General features: G+C 37.3%; 1 long non-coding RNA gene across 1 annotated transcript; it reads left to right on the forward strand.

The window, feature by feature from the left end:
• Positions 1-5,212: 5,212 nt before the first annotated feature.
• LOC139114904 (uncharacterized) lies at positions 5,213-15,553 on the forward strand. The gene is made up of 3 exons (XR_011547992.1): positions 5,213-5,538; positions 14,591-14,699; positions 14,993-15,553. It is a non-coding gene; the product is annotated as an uncharacterized lncRNA (long non-coding RNA).
• Positions 15,554-16,232: the final 679 nt, after the last annotated feature.

Here is a 16,232-nt window from a genome sequence, read left to right on the forward strand (position 1 = left end):
GAGCTACAGTGCTGTCAATATCATTTTAATAGTAATATAAATTTTATTAATTTTGTTTCAAAGACGTTTCACGGAACCATCTTTATGAAAAGACAAAAAGACCCTCTGTCACGTATACTCACAGGTATCACTGAGCCATGGCAACAATGGATTTTCTGTGAAATAACGACGAAGCGCAAGTACATTGAGCTCGTATTTTCGCTTTCACTTCGAATTCCAGTGAATATTTGCATAGTAATGTGTGGTCTTAATATGGAACTACTTATGCTTCTCTGCCTGAGTTCGCCCTTTGCGCATTTGCATCACATGCATGTGATGCCAGTATATATACGATGTATATATGTATTTTCAGCAAAGTCGATTCATCACAACTGTGGAAAATTTTGTCGACTAAGCATCTATGCAGAAAAATAACCGCTATGGAATGTGACAACATTACAGGCAAAATGATTAGGAACACAATGTGTTACTCTGTGCTATGAGGACTAGGCCTACAAAAAGAACGACAAATACTTGAGTCACGCGTAAACTGTCTTTCACTTCGAAGGGTAAATATAAGAAGTGATAAGAACTTATCATGCCGACGAATGATTTATCTAGCTACGTTATGGAAAAGGATCTACCGAATGCAGGCCTGATTAGTAATTTGCAAGAGTCAGTTGGCGTAAAAGAAGAAAAGAATATGGTTATGCCGAAGTCTGTTCGTTCAAGATGTCATCTGGTGATTTTAAGGGAGCTAATCATTCCTGAGTGTTAGTTCTCGCACATCTTGATATTAACTGCAGACAGTAATACATAACATATTGAAGAGGTCGGCTGTTTTAAGTTGATCGATTGATGGTGTTCAGTGTGATCAGTATCGGGATATATCGTCTTGAGTGAAAATAATATACCCAGTCGTCCATTACTCTAGTCCCGGTCTTTGGTGAATTAATAACCGAATGACTTGTGTCCTGGGTACAGGTAAGTACATGTAATTATTTGTATCGGAGAACTACTTTGGAAATTGCTATGGCTAGAATGAGCCCCGGAGACACAAACTCGGTCGCTCAATTTTTGTTAATACTTGTTTAATCTTGCGGCTTGGGCCCCTATTGGTTTTACTGGAGTTCAATATTCTTCCCCTTCTTCTTTCGTAACTTTTTTGTCACTCTTGATCTCAGAAACCGCACAACGTAAACTTTTCAAACTTGCAGGACTCATAGGTACCTATACATATTATACATATTATTCTTAAAATTTTGATTGGTCACGTGACCTGGCGACCATATTGGATTTTCGGAAAACCTAAAAATTGCTTCTCCTGAAGACCTAAGGGTCTAGACAATTTGAATTTTTTTATATAGCAAGCATGAGCTAAGGTCTTAGGAATTTGCAAATAAAATCACATGCAGTCACGTGACCTTGGCCGCCATATTGGGTTTTTGAAAAATACCATTTTAATCTTTAAAAATATTCTTCTCTAGAACGAACACACCGAATGAACTTAAATTTTACATGTATCATCTTACGTGTGATGTCTTTCAAGTTTGCGAAAGGCATTTGGATCGGTCTTGTGGTTTGGCCGCCATATTGGATTTTCGAAAATCGCAATTTCATTCTTCTATTCCAGAACCAAAACACCGATTGAGCTGAAATTTTACTTGTATCATCCCTGGTGTGATAACCTTTCAAGTTTGTAAGAAGCAATTGGATTGGTCACATGGTTTGGCTGCCATAATTGATTTTTCGAAAATCACAATTGAATAATTAAAAATGTTGTTCTCCAGAACCAACACTCAAATTAAACTGAAATTTAACTCATGATATCTTCCTAAGTGTGAGCACTTTAAATTTTGTGAAATGCAATGGGATCGGTCAAGTAGTTTAGCCGCCATATTGGATTTTGCATAAAACATCTGATTACCAGTGAAACCTACAGTAACTAAGAGATGATGTTCAAAATCCTTCTTTAAAAGAACTAAAAGACTTTTCCAAGCTCAAATTTTGCACATAATATCATAAGTGCAAGAACTTGAAATCATGTTAACCGCTTGGGTGGGCCCTCCCAACGCTACTTGCAGCTTTTTTAATTTGATTTCCACATGGATTTTATATCTGAGGAAGTGTTTCGATCCTTGTGGTAACTTTTGTACAGATCATTTACGGAAACGAACACCATTACTCATAAATTACACGGAACTGTGAGATAAGTATTGTCATAGTTCAATGGAAAATGAGAAGGCCATCCTAAAACTGACAAGCGATAATGTTGAGCTGAAACTTGTTCATTTAATATGGAACCATGACTAGGCATCATGATCAAGTCGTTAATGCGTCATACAAAACCTTATCCTTGACAAGTACTCGATTTGAGTCGAATGAAGAGAAAACAAAACGAAAAAAATACTTGAATTTTTCCCAAATATTGTACACACTTCATGCTTATTTGCGAAAATTTAAACAGGGACATTTATAGGAAAGTACACAAGGTATTGGACCAGCCGGTATCAGAGAAGTAGACGTTTGACCGAGAATTGAGAAAATTGACCAAATCTCTCTCTCTCTCTCTCTCTCTCTCTCTCTCTCTCTCTCTCTCTCTCTCTCTTTTTCTCTCTCTCTCTCTCTATATATATATGCAAATTTCCTTATAACAAATCTAAGTCCGATAATTCTTTGGAACCTGTTGAGCAAATGTTCAAATATCATTATCATTTTGAAAATGCTGAATAAAGTCAACACTACCAATTTGATCACTATTTGATGGGTAATTTTACAACTAAAGATTTTTGGAGAAAATGGTCTAACAAGTCTCAAAAATGCAAAACTTGTGTTTATTCTCATGAAACGTAGTAAGGTTATCCCGGGATAACCTTATTTTATTCTAATCGCATCTGAAAGGTGAGAAGAACATATTTAACCAAAATCATAAAAATGGGTAAAAATCATAAATGGGACAAAGCTGAGTAAGGTTATCCCTGGACGACTTCATAGCAAATTTGGTAACTTTTGGACAACTTCTGGAAAACAAGATTTTTTACAGAAATATGAGACCACAAGCTCTAAATCTTTGTATATCAAAATTTCCTAATCGCTGTAACAAATCTAAGCCAGGCTACCTTTGAGGACAAAGTGGCCGAATGCCAACGTTTTCTGGTAAGTGTTTTTTAAAAGAAGTATACGGCTAAGAGATGAAGGTTGATAATAGATCACAGGCAGTCAAGCTGAAAGGGATAAGAAAATCCTATATGGTTGGCTTAATCTATGGGATGTCTGCGCACATGAGATATCATGCGGTTTTGTAGGAATCCGGTAATTGTTCAAATTTGAGAGTCGGGATTTACCAAAATAGTGTCAGGCCAAAAGAATATTTTAAAAGCTTCAATGTTCAAATATGCGTTCTCGAGGTGTATTCTACCTTGACCATTCATGTTCATAACGAACTAGGAGTACGTTTTGGATTCTTAAAAAGTAAGTTACCAGTTCTTCTATAAAACGAGCGATATACATTCATCAGTAAAAACTAAATTAAAGTTAAATAAATTTTAAAACTCTGAAAAATATCAAAACCTATAAAACGTCGGCAGAACTAGTCACATGTCAATAAAAAGGGCTACATATGATTAGTATCAAGACACGTATACTCAAAGAAAATATTTTGCTTAAGAAATGGTCTATCTATTTATTTTCAAAATCAAAATATTTTACAAGTATGCTTTTCATTCATTCTCAGTTTTTTAACAAGAAAGCGCACATTAAATGCTCTCTCGCCAACGATAACATTTTGTAAGACGACATCAGTTTTGTATACTTTCATAAAAATCAACACAACTAGCTGTTAATTACACAATTAGCTGTTAGGCTGTTAATTTTTCATAGTGGTTTAAACATTGCTTCTCTACACATTCTCTCATTTGCATAGCACCTTTCACCTCGGATTTTGCATTACCTGACAGGTAAGACCATTCTTGGTGAACAGAGCAGTAGGCCAAAACAATTTAATTCTTTAGGAAAATTTAGTTCTGATTACTAGGGTGGGCACATTCTTGACATTTATCTCTGCGTAAAGACAATTCTGACCGGGTTTCCGCGATAGCACATAAACTACGAACCCTCTAGTTGTGCAGCAGCTACTATGTTAAGCAGTACCTTTTGTCAACATTTTGCCAATTTGCTGCTCAACAGTTGCTGTTGACGGGCGGTTTTAAAGCCGCGACACTAGCTAGAGGTGACACACGTGACTGATGTGCCAATACCACAAAACAATGTGGCCACGCAAACGAACAATGTGCCAATGCAAATCACAATGTATTGCTATTTTTGTTTTTCGGGTCGACTGGTTTTCAATGCCCTTCGCGGAACTTGCGACCTGACCACAATTGGGAAGACGTCATCAAGTGTTTACGCAACCTTACGATTGTGCATCCTTGAAAATAGATCAAAAAGGGAGCTGTCATTATTTACGGCCTAGGGTCGGAGGAATCTGAGGGGAGTTTACTAAAATTGAAAGCTACAAGGGGGTTGCTCAAAATGTGGAGAGAAAGGAGGGGGTCGCTCAATGTTTGGTGCAAAATTAATTGATACACCTATAAGATTGCACCATTTAACACATCAATTTCTCGCGAGAGGGGGATACCCCCTCTCGTGCTCTCCCCTCGGGGTGTTCTTGCAGTTTTACTTAGTAAAAAAAGTAATTTTAAAACACCTATAAGATTGCACCAGACCGCGCCGTTGCACACATCAATTTCTGCTTTTTTTCCAAGCAAGAGAGGGTACACTCCCTAAGGCAGTTTCCCCCTCAGCCTCTCGCCTATTCTCTGTATTCTCCACCCTGTACTTTTGAATTCTGCCCTGCCAGATATCCTAGTGAAAACCTTGTCATGATGCCCATCCAAATGAAACAAAACTGTATGCGGCTGTATACTGGTTATAGCGTGAGCTTTCGTATCTATATTTCCTTGTGACTTAGTTTTTTGTTACTTTAACCTTTTTCAACTGTCATGAGATAACCGATGATAATCTAGCAGCGTAAGCCAGGATTTGAAAGATCTTTACTATTACTGTATTTTTGTTAATTATACAAATACACTGTTGATGTTTAACTTTTCTAAGTCGTGGGGGGGGGGGCAGTCCAAATTTCTGTTTTAGACAGGGGTTACTCAAATTAATCATAGTTTGTCGGGGTGGTGTTTACTCGAAATTTCAGAGTTTCCGATGAAATTCCTCCGACCCCCAGGCCGAAAATAATGACGGCTCCCTAAGAGGCGTATGTCACAAGTGTTGTCAATCCACCACTTGTTTCCATGTGCTGTTCTGTTGTCGCACGCTCTGTTGCATCGTCGGCTATATGCAGCTAGTTAAAGTACTGAAAAAGTCCGAAACTATTTCATGACGGAACCGGAAATTCCTCAAATGATGTGACTCAGACAGCAGTGACTCTGCGTCACAAAGTTAACTTTTTCCACGACAATTTTATCACGGAAACTTAAAAATGAAATAGAGAATGCTGAAACTGTACGCTGCGTACCCACTTTCGGCGTTTGATCTCCAACGAGAATGGTGAGTTGAACTTACTTCTTCACCGCCTCATTGACGTATTTAACTTGTATTTTTTTGAATTGTCCAGTGGTTGTCTTATTTCTGCTACTGCAAACCTAACTGTCACCAATCATGGCATTGTTGAAAATTTCAGTTCCTCAATGTAATGTTTATGTTTTCAAGTTTAAAACTTTTGACGCAGTGAAAAATAATATGTGACATTGTTTTCAAGGTGACACTGATCATTGAGTAAGTCAAAGGAATGTTGTTGGTAAGGCTGTACTCGGTCTGTTACAAAGTCACAATTATAACGGCCGATGGCTTCAAACACGACGGAGCAAACTAGACTCATTGTGCTAAGGGTAGGGTGTGGTTCTGTTTCGATCAACCTGTGCGGTTAAAAGTTCAAAGTCTATCGACATATGCAGTAAGGTACACTGTCAGTGAAAACGATATTTTGATATTTTTTCCCTTCACTTAGGCACCTAGACTTGCTCCAAGTCTCTTTGCATATGAACATCAGAATACATTAGAGGAATAAAATCCAGCAGACTGTCGCGTTAGTTGTAGGCTGTTACGTAGATCGTATTAGGCCAGCCAGTAACATCTGCCGATAAAAGCAAAGTGACAGGGGTTAATCTATTATGCACCATACTCTGCCGACAGTGTTTTTTTTCAGGAGATTGAACGAAAAATTGCATGTACACTAAAAACAATATTGAATTACAACAACCATTTAATTTGATTTTCAATAATTTATTGTGTTAGCGAAGGGGGCTTTCGTCATTTGATTTTCGCACCTTGACAATTAAACTCAAGTCTTAATGGAAAGCCCTCTGTCATCAACTATTTTTAGTACAGAGCCTTACCCACAGCCAGATATAAGACTTACCCTGGACGAGCCTCAGGTCAACGAATCCACCAACACCCTCGGCCGATAAGAGGGCGTACGTAACGGTTCGGTATTTTTGACCAATAATTCATCGTTAGTCCCGCGCGTGCGCATTACAAGTTTACAGAGACAAACAACATTTGTATAGGATTCAAAGAGCTGCGCAACGATATCGAATGAACAGCAAACCAGCGGCAAAAAATATTCTATGTAAACAAATTTCGCCATCCCTTCAAGTTTAAATAACAACCTTACCGGTTATGGTCAGGCGTTCAATGTTATAGCGCCCGCCAAAATGGATTTTGCTTTGTCAGGGTACGCGTGATGCTGAGATGAGGTTACTGTTGGTATGACCGTGATTTTTTTGGACAGTTGGGTTTTGGATAAGTTGATTTGTCGTTATAATTAGTACACATGTGCGTGTTGACCTGTGTGCAGGTATGCATGTAAATCATGGTCCTTCATTACCTCATATATTCTCTTTTTAGATCAATGTTATATATTATTGCTTAAACAAGGGACTATACGCTCGAGGTTGTGTGACCGTTTGCCCGACTTCAGGAGAGCAAATGGTCATCTGCCTCGAGGGGTCCTTGTTTGGGCTATAATGTTTTTATTACATGCTTCTTTAACACAGTTTTCACTTCAAATGTTCAGAAATCCATTAAAAATAGAACGGTTTGCATCATCAAAGTTCCTGTATGGAACATGTAATTTGAATATTCTTAAATCCCAAAGTTGTAAAATTGAAATTAGGTTCGATTCACTTTCAGTAAAATGATGACTATGACTGCTCATATGAAGGAAGGAGACATTAATCTTTTACAAATGATGTATTTTGTTTAAACACAATGTACAAACTTTCTGCTCATCTCGGATGACTGGTTTTACTCGACAGCCTGTTTGAATTGCTGAAGTGAGACTCCACTTCAGCAAAATCAAATCAAATCAAACGTTTCGTCACTGTTCAAGAAGATAATACAGCTCTGGTTGCAATAATGATTTAAAGTTTCCATGAGTCTGCAGTCTGGGAGATTGTTTCATAGCAAATAACCATGCCTGCCTATAACAATCTTTCATTCTCGTTTGAAATACACGTAGAAAGGCCCTTTCGTCTCCTTCTTGCAGCTCAAACCAAACAATATCAAACCATATATACATAACAACAGCGATATGATGATATTATGATGGCTGCACTGGATCTGATGACACTTGTTGCAGATGTTGATCATACAAATATTTAATAGTCAAGAAAGGCATTTAGAAGTATAACTAGCTAATCATAGTAAATCCCTTCTGTAATGAGCGCAGAGGCATTTTGGTCCAGATCTGGCGTTCTGATTTTCTCTTGCCAACACTCATTACTCAGGCATGGCTTGACAAGTTTTTTGCAGATTAGTTGAATATTGACATCTCAGGAGCAAGTACATGACATACCTAATTCTATTCTACTCGATTAGAGAACATAACCCTGTGCCATTCATACTAACGTCTACTTGTTCACAGTAGAATCCAATATGGGCATCTGTAACGGACAGGTTGTTGGCGCGCTCATTTCTTTTTGTACTGTATGTGCATCATATCAGTTTAGTTACTTCCACTGATAAATTCTCAATTACAAGCTGGGACTATGTCATTGCCAATTACAAGTTAATCAAAGAAATGTAGCAGTTTCAAAATCGCCATAAATTCTTTTCAAATACACATTTATATCATTTAGGACAAAACACAGGTACCTCCAGAGTACCTTCAACTCTTTGCACTCTGTGTCCTACATTCAAGTTAAACTTGTGATTAAGCGATGACCATCTCGAAAGCTATTTAGATGTCTTTGCTCATATTTCACAGGTTTTAATAATCGAGAAAGTTGAAAGTAATGCTTCGGAGAATAATTCTGCATATGACACTTTAGCCTTCTTGCATTTCATGATACAGTTTGACGGGCTTACCGTACTCAGGCCATCGTTTGGTGTAGGGTAAGAGCCACCAAACCAAACGGCCCGTTTCAGAGCCACCAAACTTTCCACAAGGAGGTTACTCTATTATAATACATTATAGTTTTTAATGGTTAATAACATGATATTGCCTTGAATATAGTCTCATTACGTTTTTGCCCAGAAATGCGCCAAGTAGGTATAGATGAATTGTGAACAAACTTTCGGCAAAGTCTTTCGACACAGGAAATTTTGATACATGATTTTGTAATCAATATTTTTTTATTTAAAAACGTAGAAGGTCTAAAGCTCTTGAGCTCTCCGTTCATTTGTTTTGTGCGTCGTCGCTTTGCACAATGAGCGTAATGGCTATCACTAGTGAATATCCAGCGAGGTGTTGCGGAAGAGTCCAGTTCGGTTCCTCCTCTGCCAAAAAATCGACTCATGCTGATGACAGTTTGACATAATTTGCTCTATGACTTGTATCATAGTTTTAGTCATATTTACGGTCAATGAAAAACAGAAAATTCTTACAGTATGCGTTAAAATCGTTGTTTTCATTTAACCGATCTAAAAATATGTAGTGTGACCCGACACTGACACCTTAATGACGCATTCCACTTTGTACAACATAACCAATTATATACTCAACATCCCACTACCGTCTGAATCGTGAACTCGAAACGACAAATTGACAAAAAATCCATATTACTTACCACATTTGCATGTAGGTGTCGACTCATAGACTCAGATAGCATTCGCCATTTTGTCAATTGATAGCATTACACATAACTAGAATTACCTTTAACCTTTCACCTCGGAAGTTACTCTCACTGGCGAACAATATCGGATGATTGTCATAAACTGTGGCGATGCTTTTCAGTCTGTCTGTTTCTGCAACTGCAAATCAAATCGCATGAATACCGCTAAAATACCGTTTATCTGTGTACGCCTCTGTATAGTTCTTTTGCCGGTTCCATGATGCAGTGCGCGTCAGGGTGTACAAAGCGTACGTTACGCATAGAACTTTTTAGCCTTTGGATACACGCAGGGTATGTTACTCATAGAAATCTATGGCCTGACCTATATTTTCGTCGCTGACGGTTAGAATATACATAGGGCATTATTTGGCATTGCACATTCGTGTCACTTTTCTATAACAATCCGTCATACAACACAAATCAGTATGTTTTCCTTGTTTTGAGTGTACATACGGTATTTGATATAGCCACTGCAATGCATTGTGGGATAACCAGGAAAAGGTCTATTAACCAACCGCAACGCACCCCAGACGAACCTAATATAGCAGACCGCACGTTTGGCCGGCTCTCCAGGTAAATGACACCCGAGCAATTGGTAAGGCATTTGCCATATTTCAGTAGTATCCATATGATGATGATAGGGGCAATGTAGGAAAAGGGAGACAAGCAAAAATGAACAGACAACAAAGAGTTTTAAAAGATGCAGATGATAGATAGCCAACTGAAATATTCAGAAAGCGACGGACAGACGCAAACAGAGTAGAATAAATAAAACAAAACTTAAACTCGTCGTCGTTGTGAAGACAGACCCACAGATAGTTTGACAGATTGACAGAGAAACAGATATAGACTTGCGACATTTGCATGAACAACGGCAAACCAAAAATAGTTAAATATAGATAATGGTCTGGACAGAAATTACAGGGGGGCGGAGGGCTGGTGTTTTTCAAACTGATGCAGCGTTTTTACTACATCGCCAAATGGATATTTTGATATTTTGGACGAAGCACTATATCGACCGCATCTTTGCTTTTAATAGTTGCTCAAAAAATGGTGACCCTACCTCAAGGCACGCCTGAAATTTCATGACCCTTCAATCATGCTTGACTTCAAGACTTCAATTCTGTTGTCAACAAACATAGGAATTATACATTTTTAGACTGTGTTGACTTTTGAAATGCTTAACATTTCAATGCGATTTACAGGTTGAACTGTAAACTGTATTGTATTAACAGATCTAACCTTATGAAAACTCTATCAAATCGTAACAGCGAACGTTTTTGAAAATGCGAAAAATGTCCAGGATCGGCAATTTGTTTCAGGGTCAATTCAGGTTACTGAAATACATATTGTAAGATCATTTGCATATTTAATGAATTTCTATGATTGGGTCCTACATCAATACCGAGTGCACCGATTATGACGAGACCCAAAAAAAATATTGATCATACTCGTAGGTCGACTTATGATGTACGTTTTATAAGCAAGACATTCTAATTAGTAGCTCATTTGCATTTTTTAAAAAAAATTGTAATTTGGCTCTATATCAATACTGAGACCATCGGTTTTGACTGGACCTCTGTCATGTATTGACCAAAAAATAAGTCTACTTCTGTTTGTTACGTTTATGAACAAGAGATTCTTATTAATATCTCTATCAGATACTTAATGAACCTCTGTAAGTATGCCATAAATAACCATTAAGTTCACCGATTTTTTCAAACCTCTGCCATTCTTTGAATGTAGTCAGGTCCACTAATTTTGTAAGTTTAAATCAGCAAGACATTGTAATATGAGCTTATTTGTATATTTAATGAATTTCTTGAATTAGAAAATGTCAATACTGAGTGTACATATTGTGACAGACCTCTGCTATTTATCGATCATACCTATGGCTTATTATGCTCAATATTTTATGAGCACGCTATTATAAAAACTGACATTGATTTTAAAAAACGTCTTTGACCCTGACAGTGTTCCAATGGCACGAAGTCTTCCTGTATCCCACTGCTATATCCAACTACTATAACATAATTGAAGGAATGTGTTTGGACTGAAATATGCGCTTGGTGACCTGTAAAGTGTCAATTACTAATAGGAATATGGTATACTTCCTTTTCAACATTTAGTATTGAATTGAAGATTATGAGGCGAAAGTGTCCCCGAATAATTCAGAGGGTTATATATTCCCTGCTATATCCACATAGTGTACATAATTGAGGGAATGTGTTTGACTTTAATAATGTACCAGTGACCTGTAAAGTGTCAGTTACTAATAGCATTATGTCATCCTACCACTGCTTTGTCTAACATTTAGTATTGAATTGAAAATAATACAAATTACTCTAAAAGTGTCCCAATGACGTCAAAGTGTCTCCAGGTAAGTCTGATGGTTATATGCTATCACTGCTATATCCTAGTACTTTAAGTTATTGAAGTGTGTGTGACTTTAAAAAAGTGCCAGGTGGCCTGTAAAGTGTCAGTTACGAATAGTATTAATGTACATGCCCATGCTTTGTCAAACATTTAGTATAAAATTGAAAAATATATTTGACTCTTAAGTCTCCCTATGATCTCAAACTACCCCTGGATAATTCTGATGATTAAACTAGTGGGCTCCCACTGCTACATCCAACTTATTTTGTCTAATTTAAGCAAATTATTGTATTCTACAAGTAACCTTAATCTTTAATTTATATCTTACTTGAATTATTAAACAGCAGTTACAGCTATGACCTCGAAGTTGCTCTTATCAAGCAACAAGCATCCTTCTATAGGAAATGTATGTTTGGAATAAAACACAATCCGTTAACCTTCTTAGTTCTGTTCCACGCTATGATTTCATGCCGCTTGAAGTGTTAAATATCAGCAAATACTATGACTTCAAAATCGTCCCTATGAATTGGAGGTATATCCTTGAAAAGCACTAGCCCTAGCCCTTGTTAATTCTGTTCCAGACCCTAGTCTTGTACTTTTATATCCAACTTGAAGTATTCACTGAAAGGAATCAGCATGACTTAAAAACATCGATATTACATCAAATCTTTCCCGCAATTCTGGGATAGGTATGTTTTCCAAACCTTAGCCCTGCCACTTAACAACTCTTTCAGAGCACTAATCTTTATTTTTATATCTAACTTGAAGAATTAAATGGCATCAACTAGTATGACTTAAAAACTGTGCATGACTTCAATAGTATCCCTTTAAAGGTTAGGTATATTTTAGAAAAGACGATTGCCCCTTCCCCGTGATAATTCAGTATCATATAAATTAATTTTGTGTACTTAAAAGCAGAGATCAGTATGACTTCAAAAATGTCTATGTGACATCAGGTGCATCATTTTATACAGTAGGTATATTTTTTTATAAACAATAGCCCTCCCCATCGTTACAGTAATAGCGTGCGTGCATTGCAAACACTAAATGGTCTTACACGGTGTTCTTGCTGGAAATGTTGATTCAGGGTGTGAGCGAAGGGGTGACAGTTGCCTTCCTCTGCAACATAGTCATCAGTCTTAATCATAATGACAGATCATGTGCTTCTTTCATGCCTTGCTGCCACTGTTACACATAGCTTTGGTGGCTGTATTGCAGTGTTGTTGGCTGTACGTTGAACAGTAAGTTAACAGGCAGATTTATGTGTCTCTCAAACAACAAATAGAATTGCAAGTGCCCTGTGACCAAATTTCTCATGCAGTTGTAAGCTAGTTTGTTTACATTGTCTGTCCAGTGAGTTTAACTGTCCCTCTCTTTTGGTTTTTCAGCATTGCCAGGATGGCCTGGTTTATCTTTTCACACTGTCCTTTTCTCGTATGGCGTTGTCCTAGATGCTTAAATATCCCCTTGTTGATGAAGACGCCTGAATAGACGATTCCCAAACTCCCTTCCCTGATCATATTGAAGTGTGGTTGGGAATCCACACAATATAATGAAGTCATAGTATAGTCATAGTCTCCTCTGCTTCGGTTTCCAACTATTTACATCTTCGTGTATGCTCTAGCAAATCAAGTGTAGAAAATCCTTATATACCAATTCAAAGGTCGATATAGTAACTACACTCTTAAGTGGAGCCCTGGTAAAATATTTCGTCTCTTTTGTTTTGTTCACTTTTGTTGCTTTTTTTAATGTAGCACCCAATGTCTTGCTGCATATAGGACCGGTAGAATTGTTCTCTTTCCCATGTTTACCACATGCTCTACACCCAGTTAACTCATTTCATTAAGAAGTCCTTTGTAGACCTGCTGTCGGTATTTCTCAGGCAGGATCAGCTGTGCTCTGTTCTGTGGTTGCTGCACAGTGGTCCATCCTTGCTAGTGATAAGGTAATGCAACTTTTGCATTAACACTCTTGTTTTGTACACTCCTCCACGTCTTTCGTCAGAGGTTTGGCAATGTCCAGGGACACTAAGTGCAATCAACTGACTGATTGCCAGGGTTTCATATTTAGCTTGCCTTATTTCATCGAAGCTAAATGGCTTAATTGCATGAACCACTGAAGACAAGTTGTTCATGGTTTTCTTTAAGACATTTGGGCTGGAGGTCACTGCTGTCAGCCACTTGGCATCACCACTACTGGCTCTTTTGTAGATTGAACATCTGCTGTAATGATATCTGTACAACCTTGCACTCCTCTATGAGTTTTTCTACAGTCATTGCAGTTCAACTGTGTCCCTCTAACGCTCAATGATGGTAATTACTGCAGGTAATTGTTCAAACAATGCTTGCAGCTAACAAAAGGTTCTACTAATTTTGATACGTGTTACCACCTCTTTGCCACTTTTAAGATATTCATATACCTATTTGAAGATCATTTAAGGAAAATCACTTGTGATGCACTGATAACTTGATGCTAAGATAACACAGTAATCAGTAATAGACATATCCATGCTCCAACTATTTTAATGGAAATTTGTAAGGATATCAATATTTTGTTAAGGATTAATTATTGTCAAACTTTGAGATAATGGTATTTCAGCCAGGGAGGATTGATTTCTTATTTACATATATGCATCTTTACAAATCCATTAACACACTATTCAAGGTCACCTCAGACTCAGTGATGGCAGCATGTGTTGAATATTGTTGTAAACGCAAACATCACATTGAGGTTTGCATCGAGTTTTGTAACCCGGAATTTATACTTAATAGTGTATCTCTAACATCAGCAGTGTCTAATAATTGAAAATAATTGTGTTAACTGAAATATATGGCTGTATATATCAGAATTGTTGGACAGTAATACCGAATTGCTGTGATTAATTTAAAATGCTGCATAATAATTGTTTCTCTTGTTCAAATCTATTCTGTAAACCGTCTGTGAGGACTCGGCTTGCTTTTACTTGTATGACTGAAACTATGTACACTTATCTTCTAGTACTACTGGTAAAAAGGAAGTCACAGAAACAAAACCTCAGTATGAACTAAAAATCGAATCATATCACTGAAAGGTCAGGAGTACATTAACACGTTTGTCTGCTTGTTCCACAGGTATGCTGTGTAATGTGTGTATGTGTATTCCTATGGTGTGCCTATGCTTCAAAAGTGTTAGACGTGCAAAGTGTGAAGAAATGGGATCACAATGGAACAACATTACTAGGTATAAATGTAGGGCAATACTAATGCATACACAGATCGCATGCAAAGGGCATGCATGATGGAGTTTATGATATCATTTTCCAATCAAATATTAGGTTTATGTCTTTGCAAAATGCATTCAATATTCTTCCCCTTAATCTGGATCATCTGATGTATAATAGATATGATTTTCTACTATGCTGCTTGGATGCACTCATTTTGAAGCCTTTGGAGAATATATAATTCCGATAATAAATTTTGTTCACTTCTGTCAGTGTCTAACATCTCTTTATATTTATTTTTAACTATCTCCAGATCTTCACATTGCAAATTTTGCACACTGTGTGATCAAGTTACAAAATTGAGCGCCACTAATGGCAACCACGAAGAATGAGAAGTATGAGAACCCAGAGGATACAGACTATAAGGAACTAATCTGGGTAATCAGAATGGGGATTCGGTTCCGGTTGATCATGTACATCGTTTATAGCTTTCAATTGCATCAAGATGGAATCTCATTCTTCAATGATTCTCATCTGCTTCTGTCTGTTTTATACATTTTATTGAAGATTTCTTGTTAGTGAACTTGATCATCTTTGAGGTCTTCTTTATGTAGACTTCAAACAAAGACATCATGTACTCAACATCCGACTACGTCTATCTTAAAAGCGAATGAAAATACCCATCGTATGTATAGGTGTGGGACAAGTAAGCGCGAATGGGGCGAGAACCTCGACTGGGACTTATTTGAAAATATGTTCACGAAACGCACAGAGGCTTAAAAGCAACCTTTGAGAGACAGTGAGATACCATTCTCCTTCTATTTATGCTGATTTTTTTTATTCTAAATTTTTTCTTAATAAATGCTTGATCCTATTCATTGCTTTGATGATGATTATTATTATTACACTTTATTTAAAGAGGGTAATCTGATTACAGTAAAGTAATTGTAATTTCCATCAGAGCCCTCGTGAAAAGAGAGGCAAAATACACAAACAAATCATCGAACAAACAAAAACGTATGGAATAGACGAATAGAAGATGTCGAAGACAAAGGAAAAATAGGCTAGTCTAAGTCTTCATTACAATATTTCATGAAAAGATAACAATGCATTGTTGATTTAAACGTCGACAAGGCTTCACAGTCACGGATAGTTGGGGGAATGGAATTCCAGATTTTAGTAGCTCGATATACAAATGATCTTTGACCCATACCTGTCCTAAACATTGGCGGGTAAAGGTTACCATTACTAGAACTACGAGTATTTAAACGATCCATTTCTGAGAGAGGTTGGAATAGATCACTAATATAGCTTGGTGCGAGACCATTTAAAGCTTTGAAAGTCATAACAGCTGTAAAGTATTCAATACGTAAATCTATGGGCAACCAGTGCAAACTAACAAAAACTGTTCGAGAAGGAAAAGTCGTGTCAACTCCGAGAATTACCTTACCAGCCCTTTTCTAGAGTTTGTACAATCTTTGGAGATTGGTCTTAGACGTACTAGCCCAAACAATACAACAATAGTCAATTACAGACAAGAACAAAGCGTTATA

The sequence above is a fragment of the Ptychodera flava genome, chromosome 16 (genome assembly GCF_041260155.1).
Source record: "Ptychodera flava strain L36383 chromosome 16, AS_Pfla_20210202, whole genome shotgun sequence".
Classification (NCBI taxonomy): domain Eukaryota; kingdom Metazoa; phylum Hemichordata; class Enteropneusta; family Ptychoderidae; genus Ptychodera; species Ptychodera flava.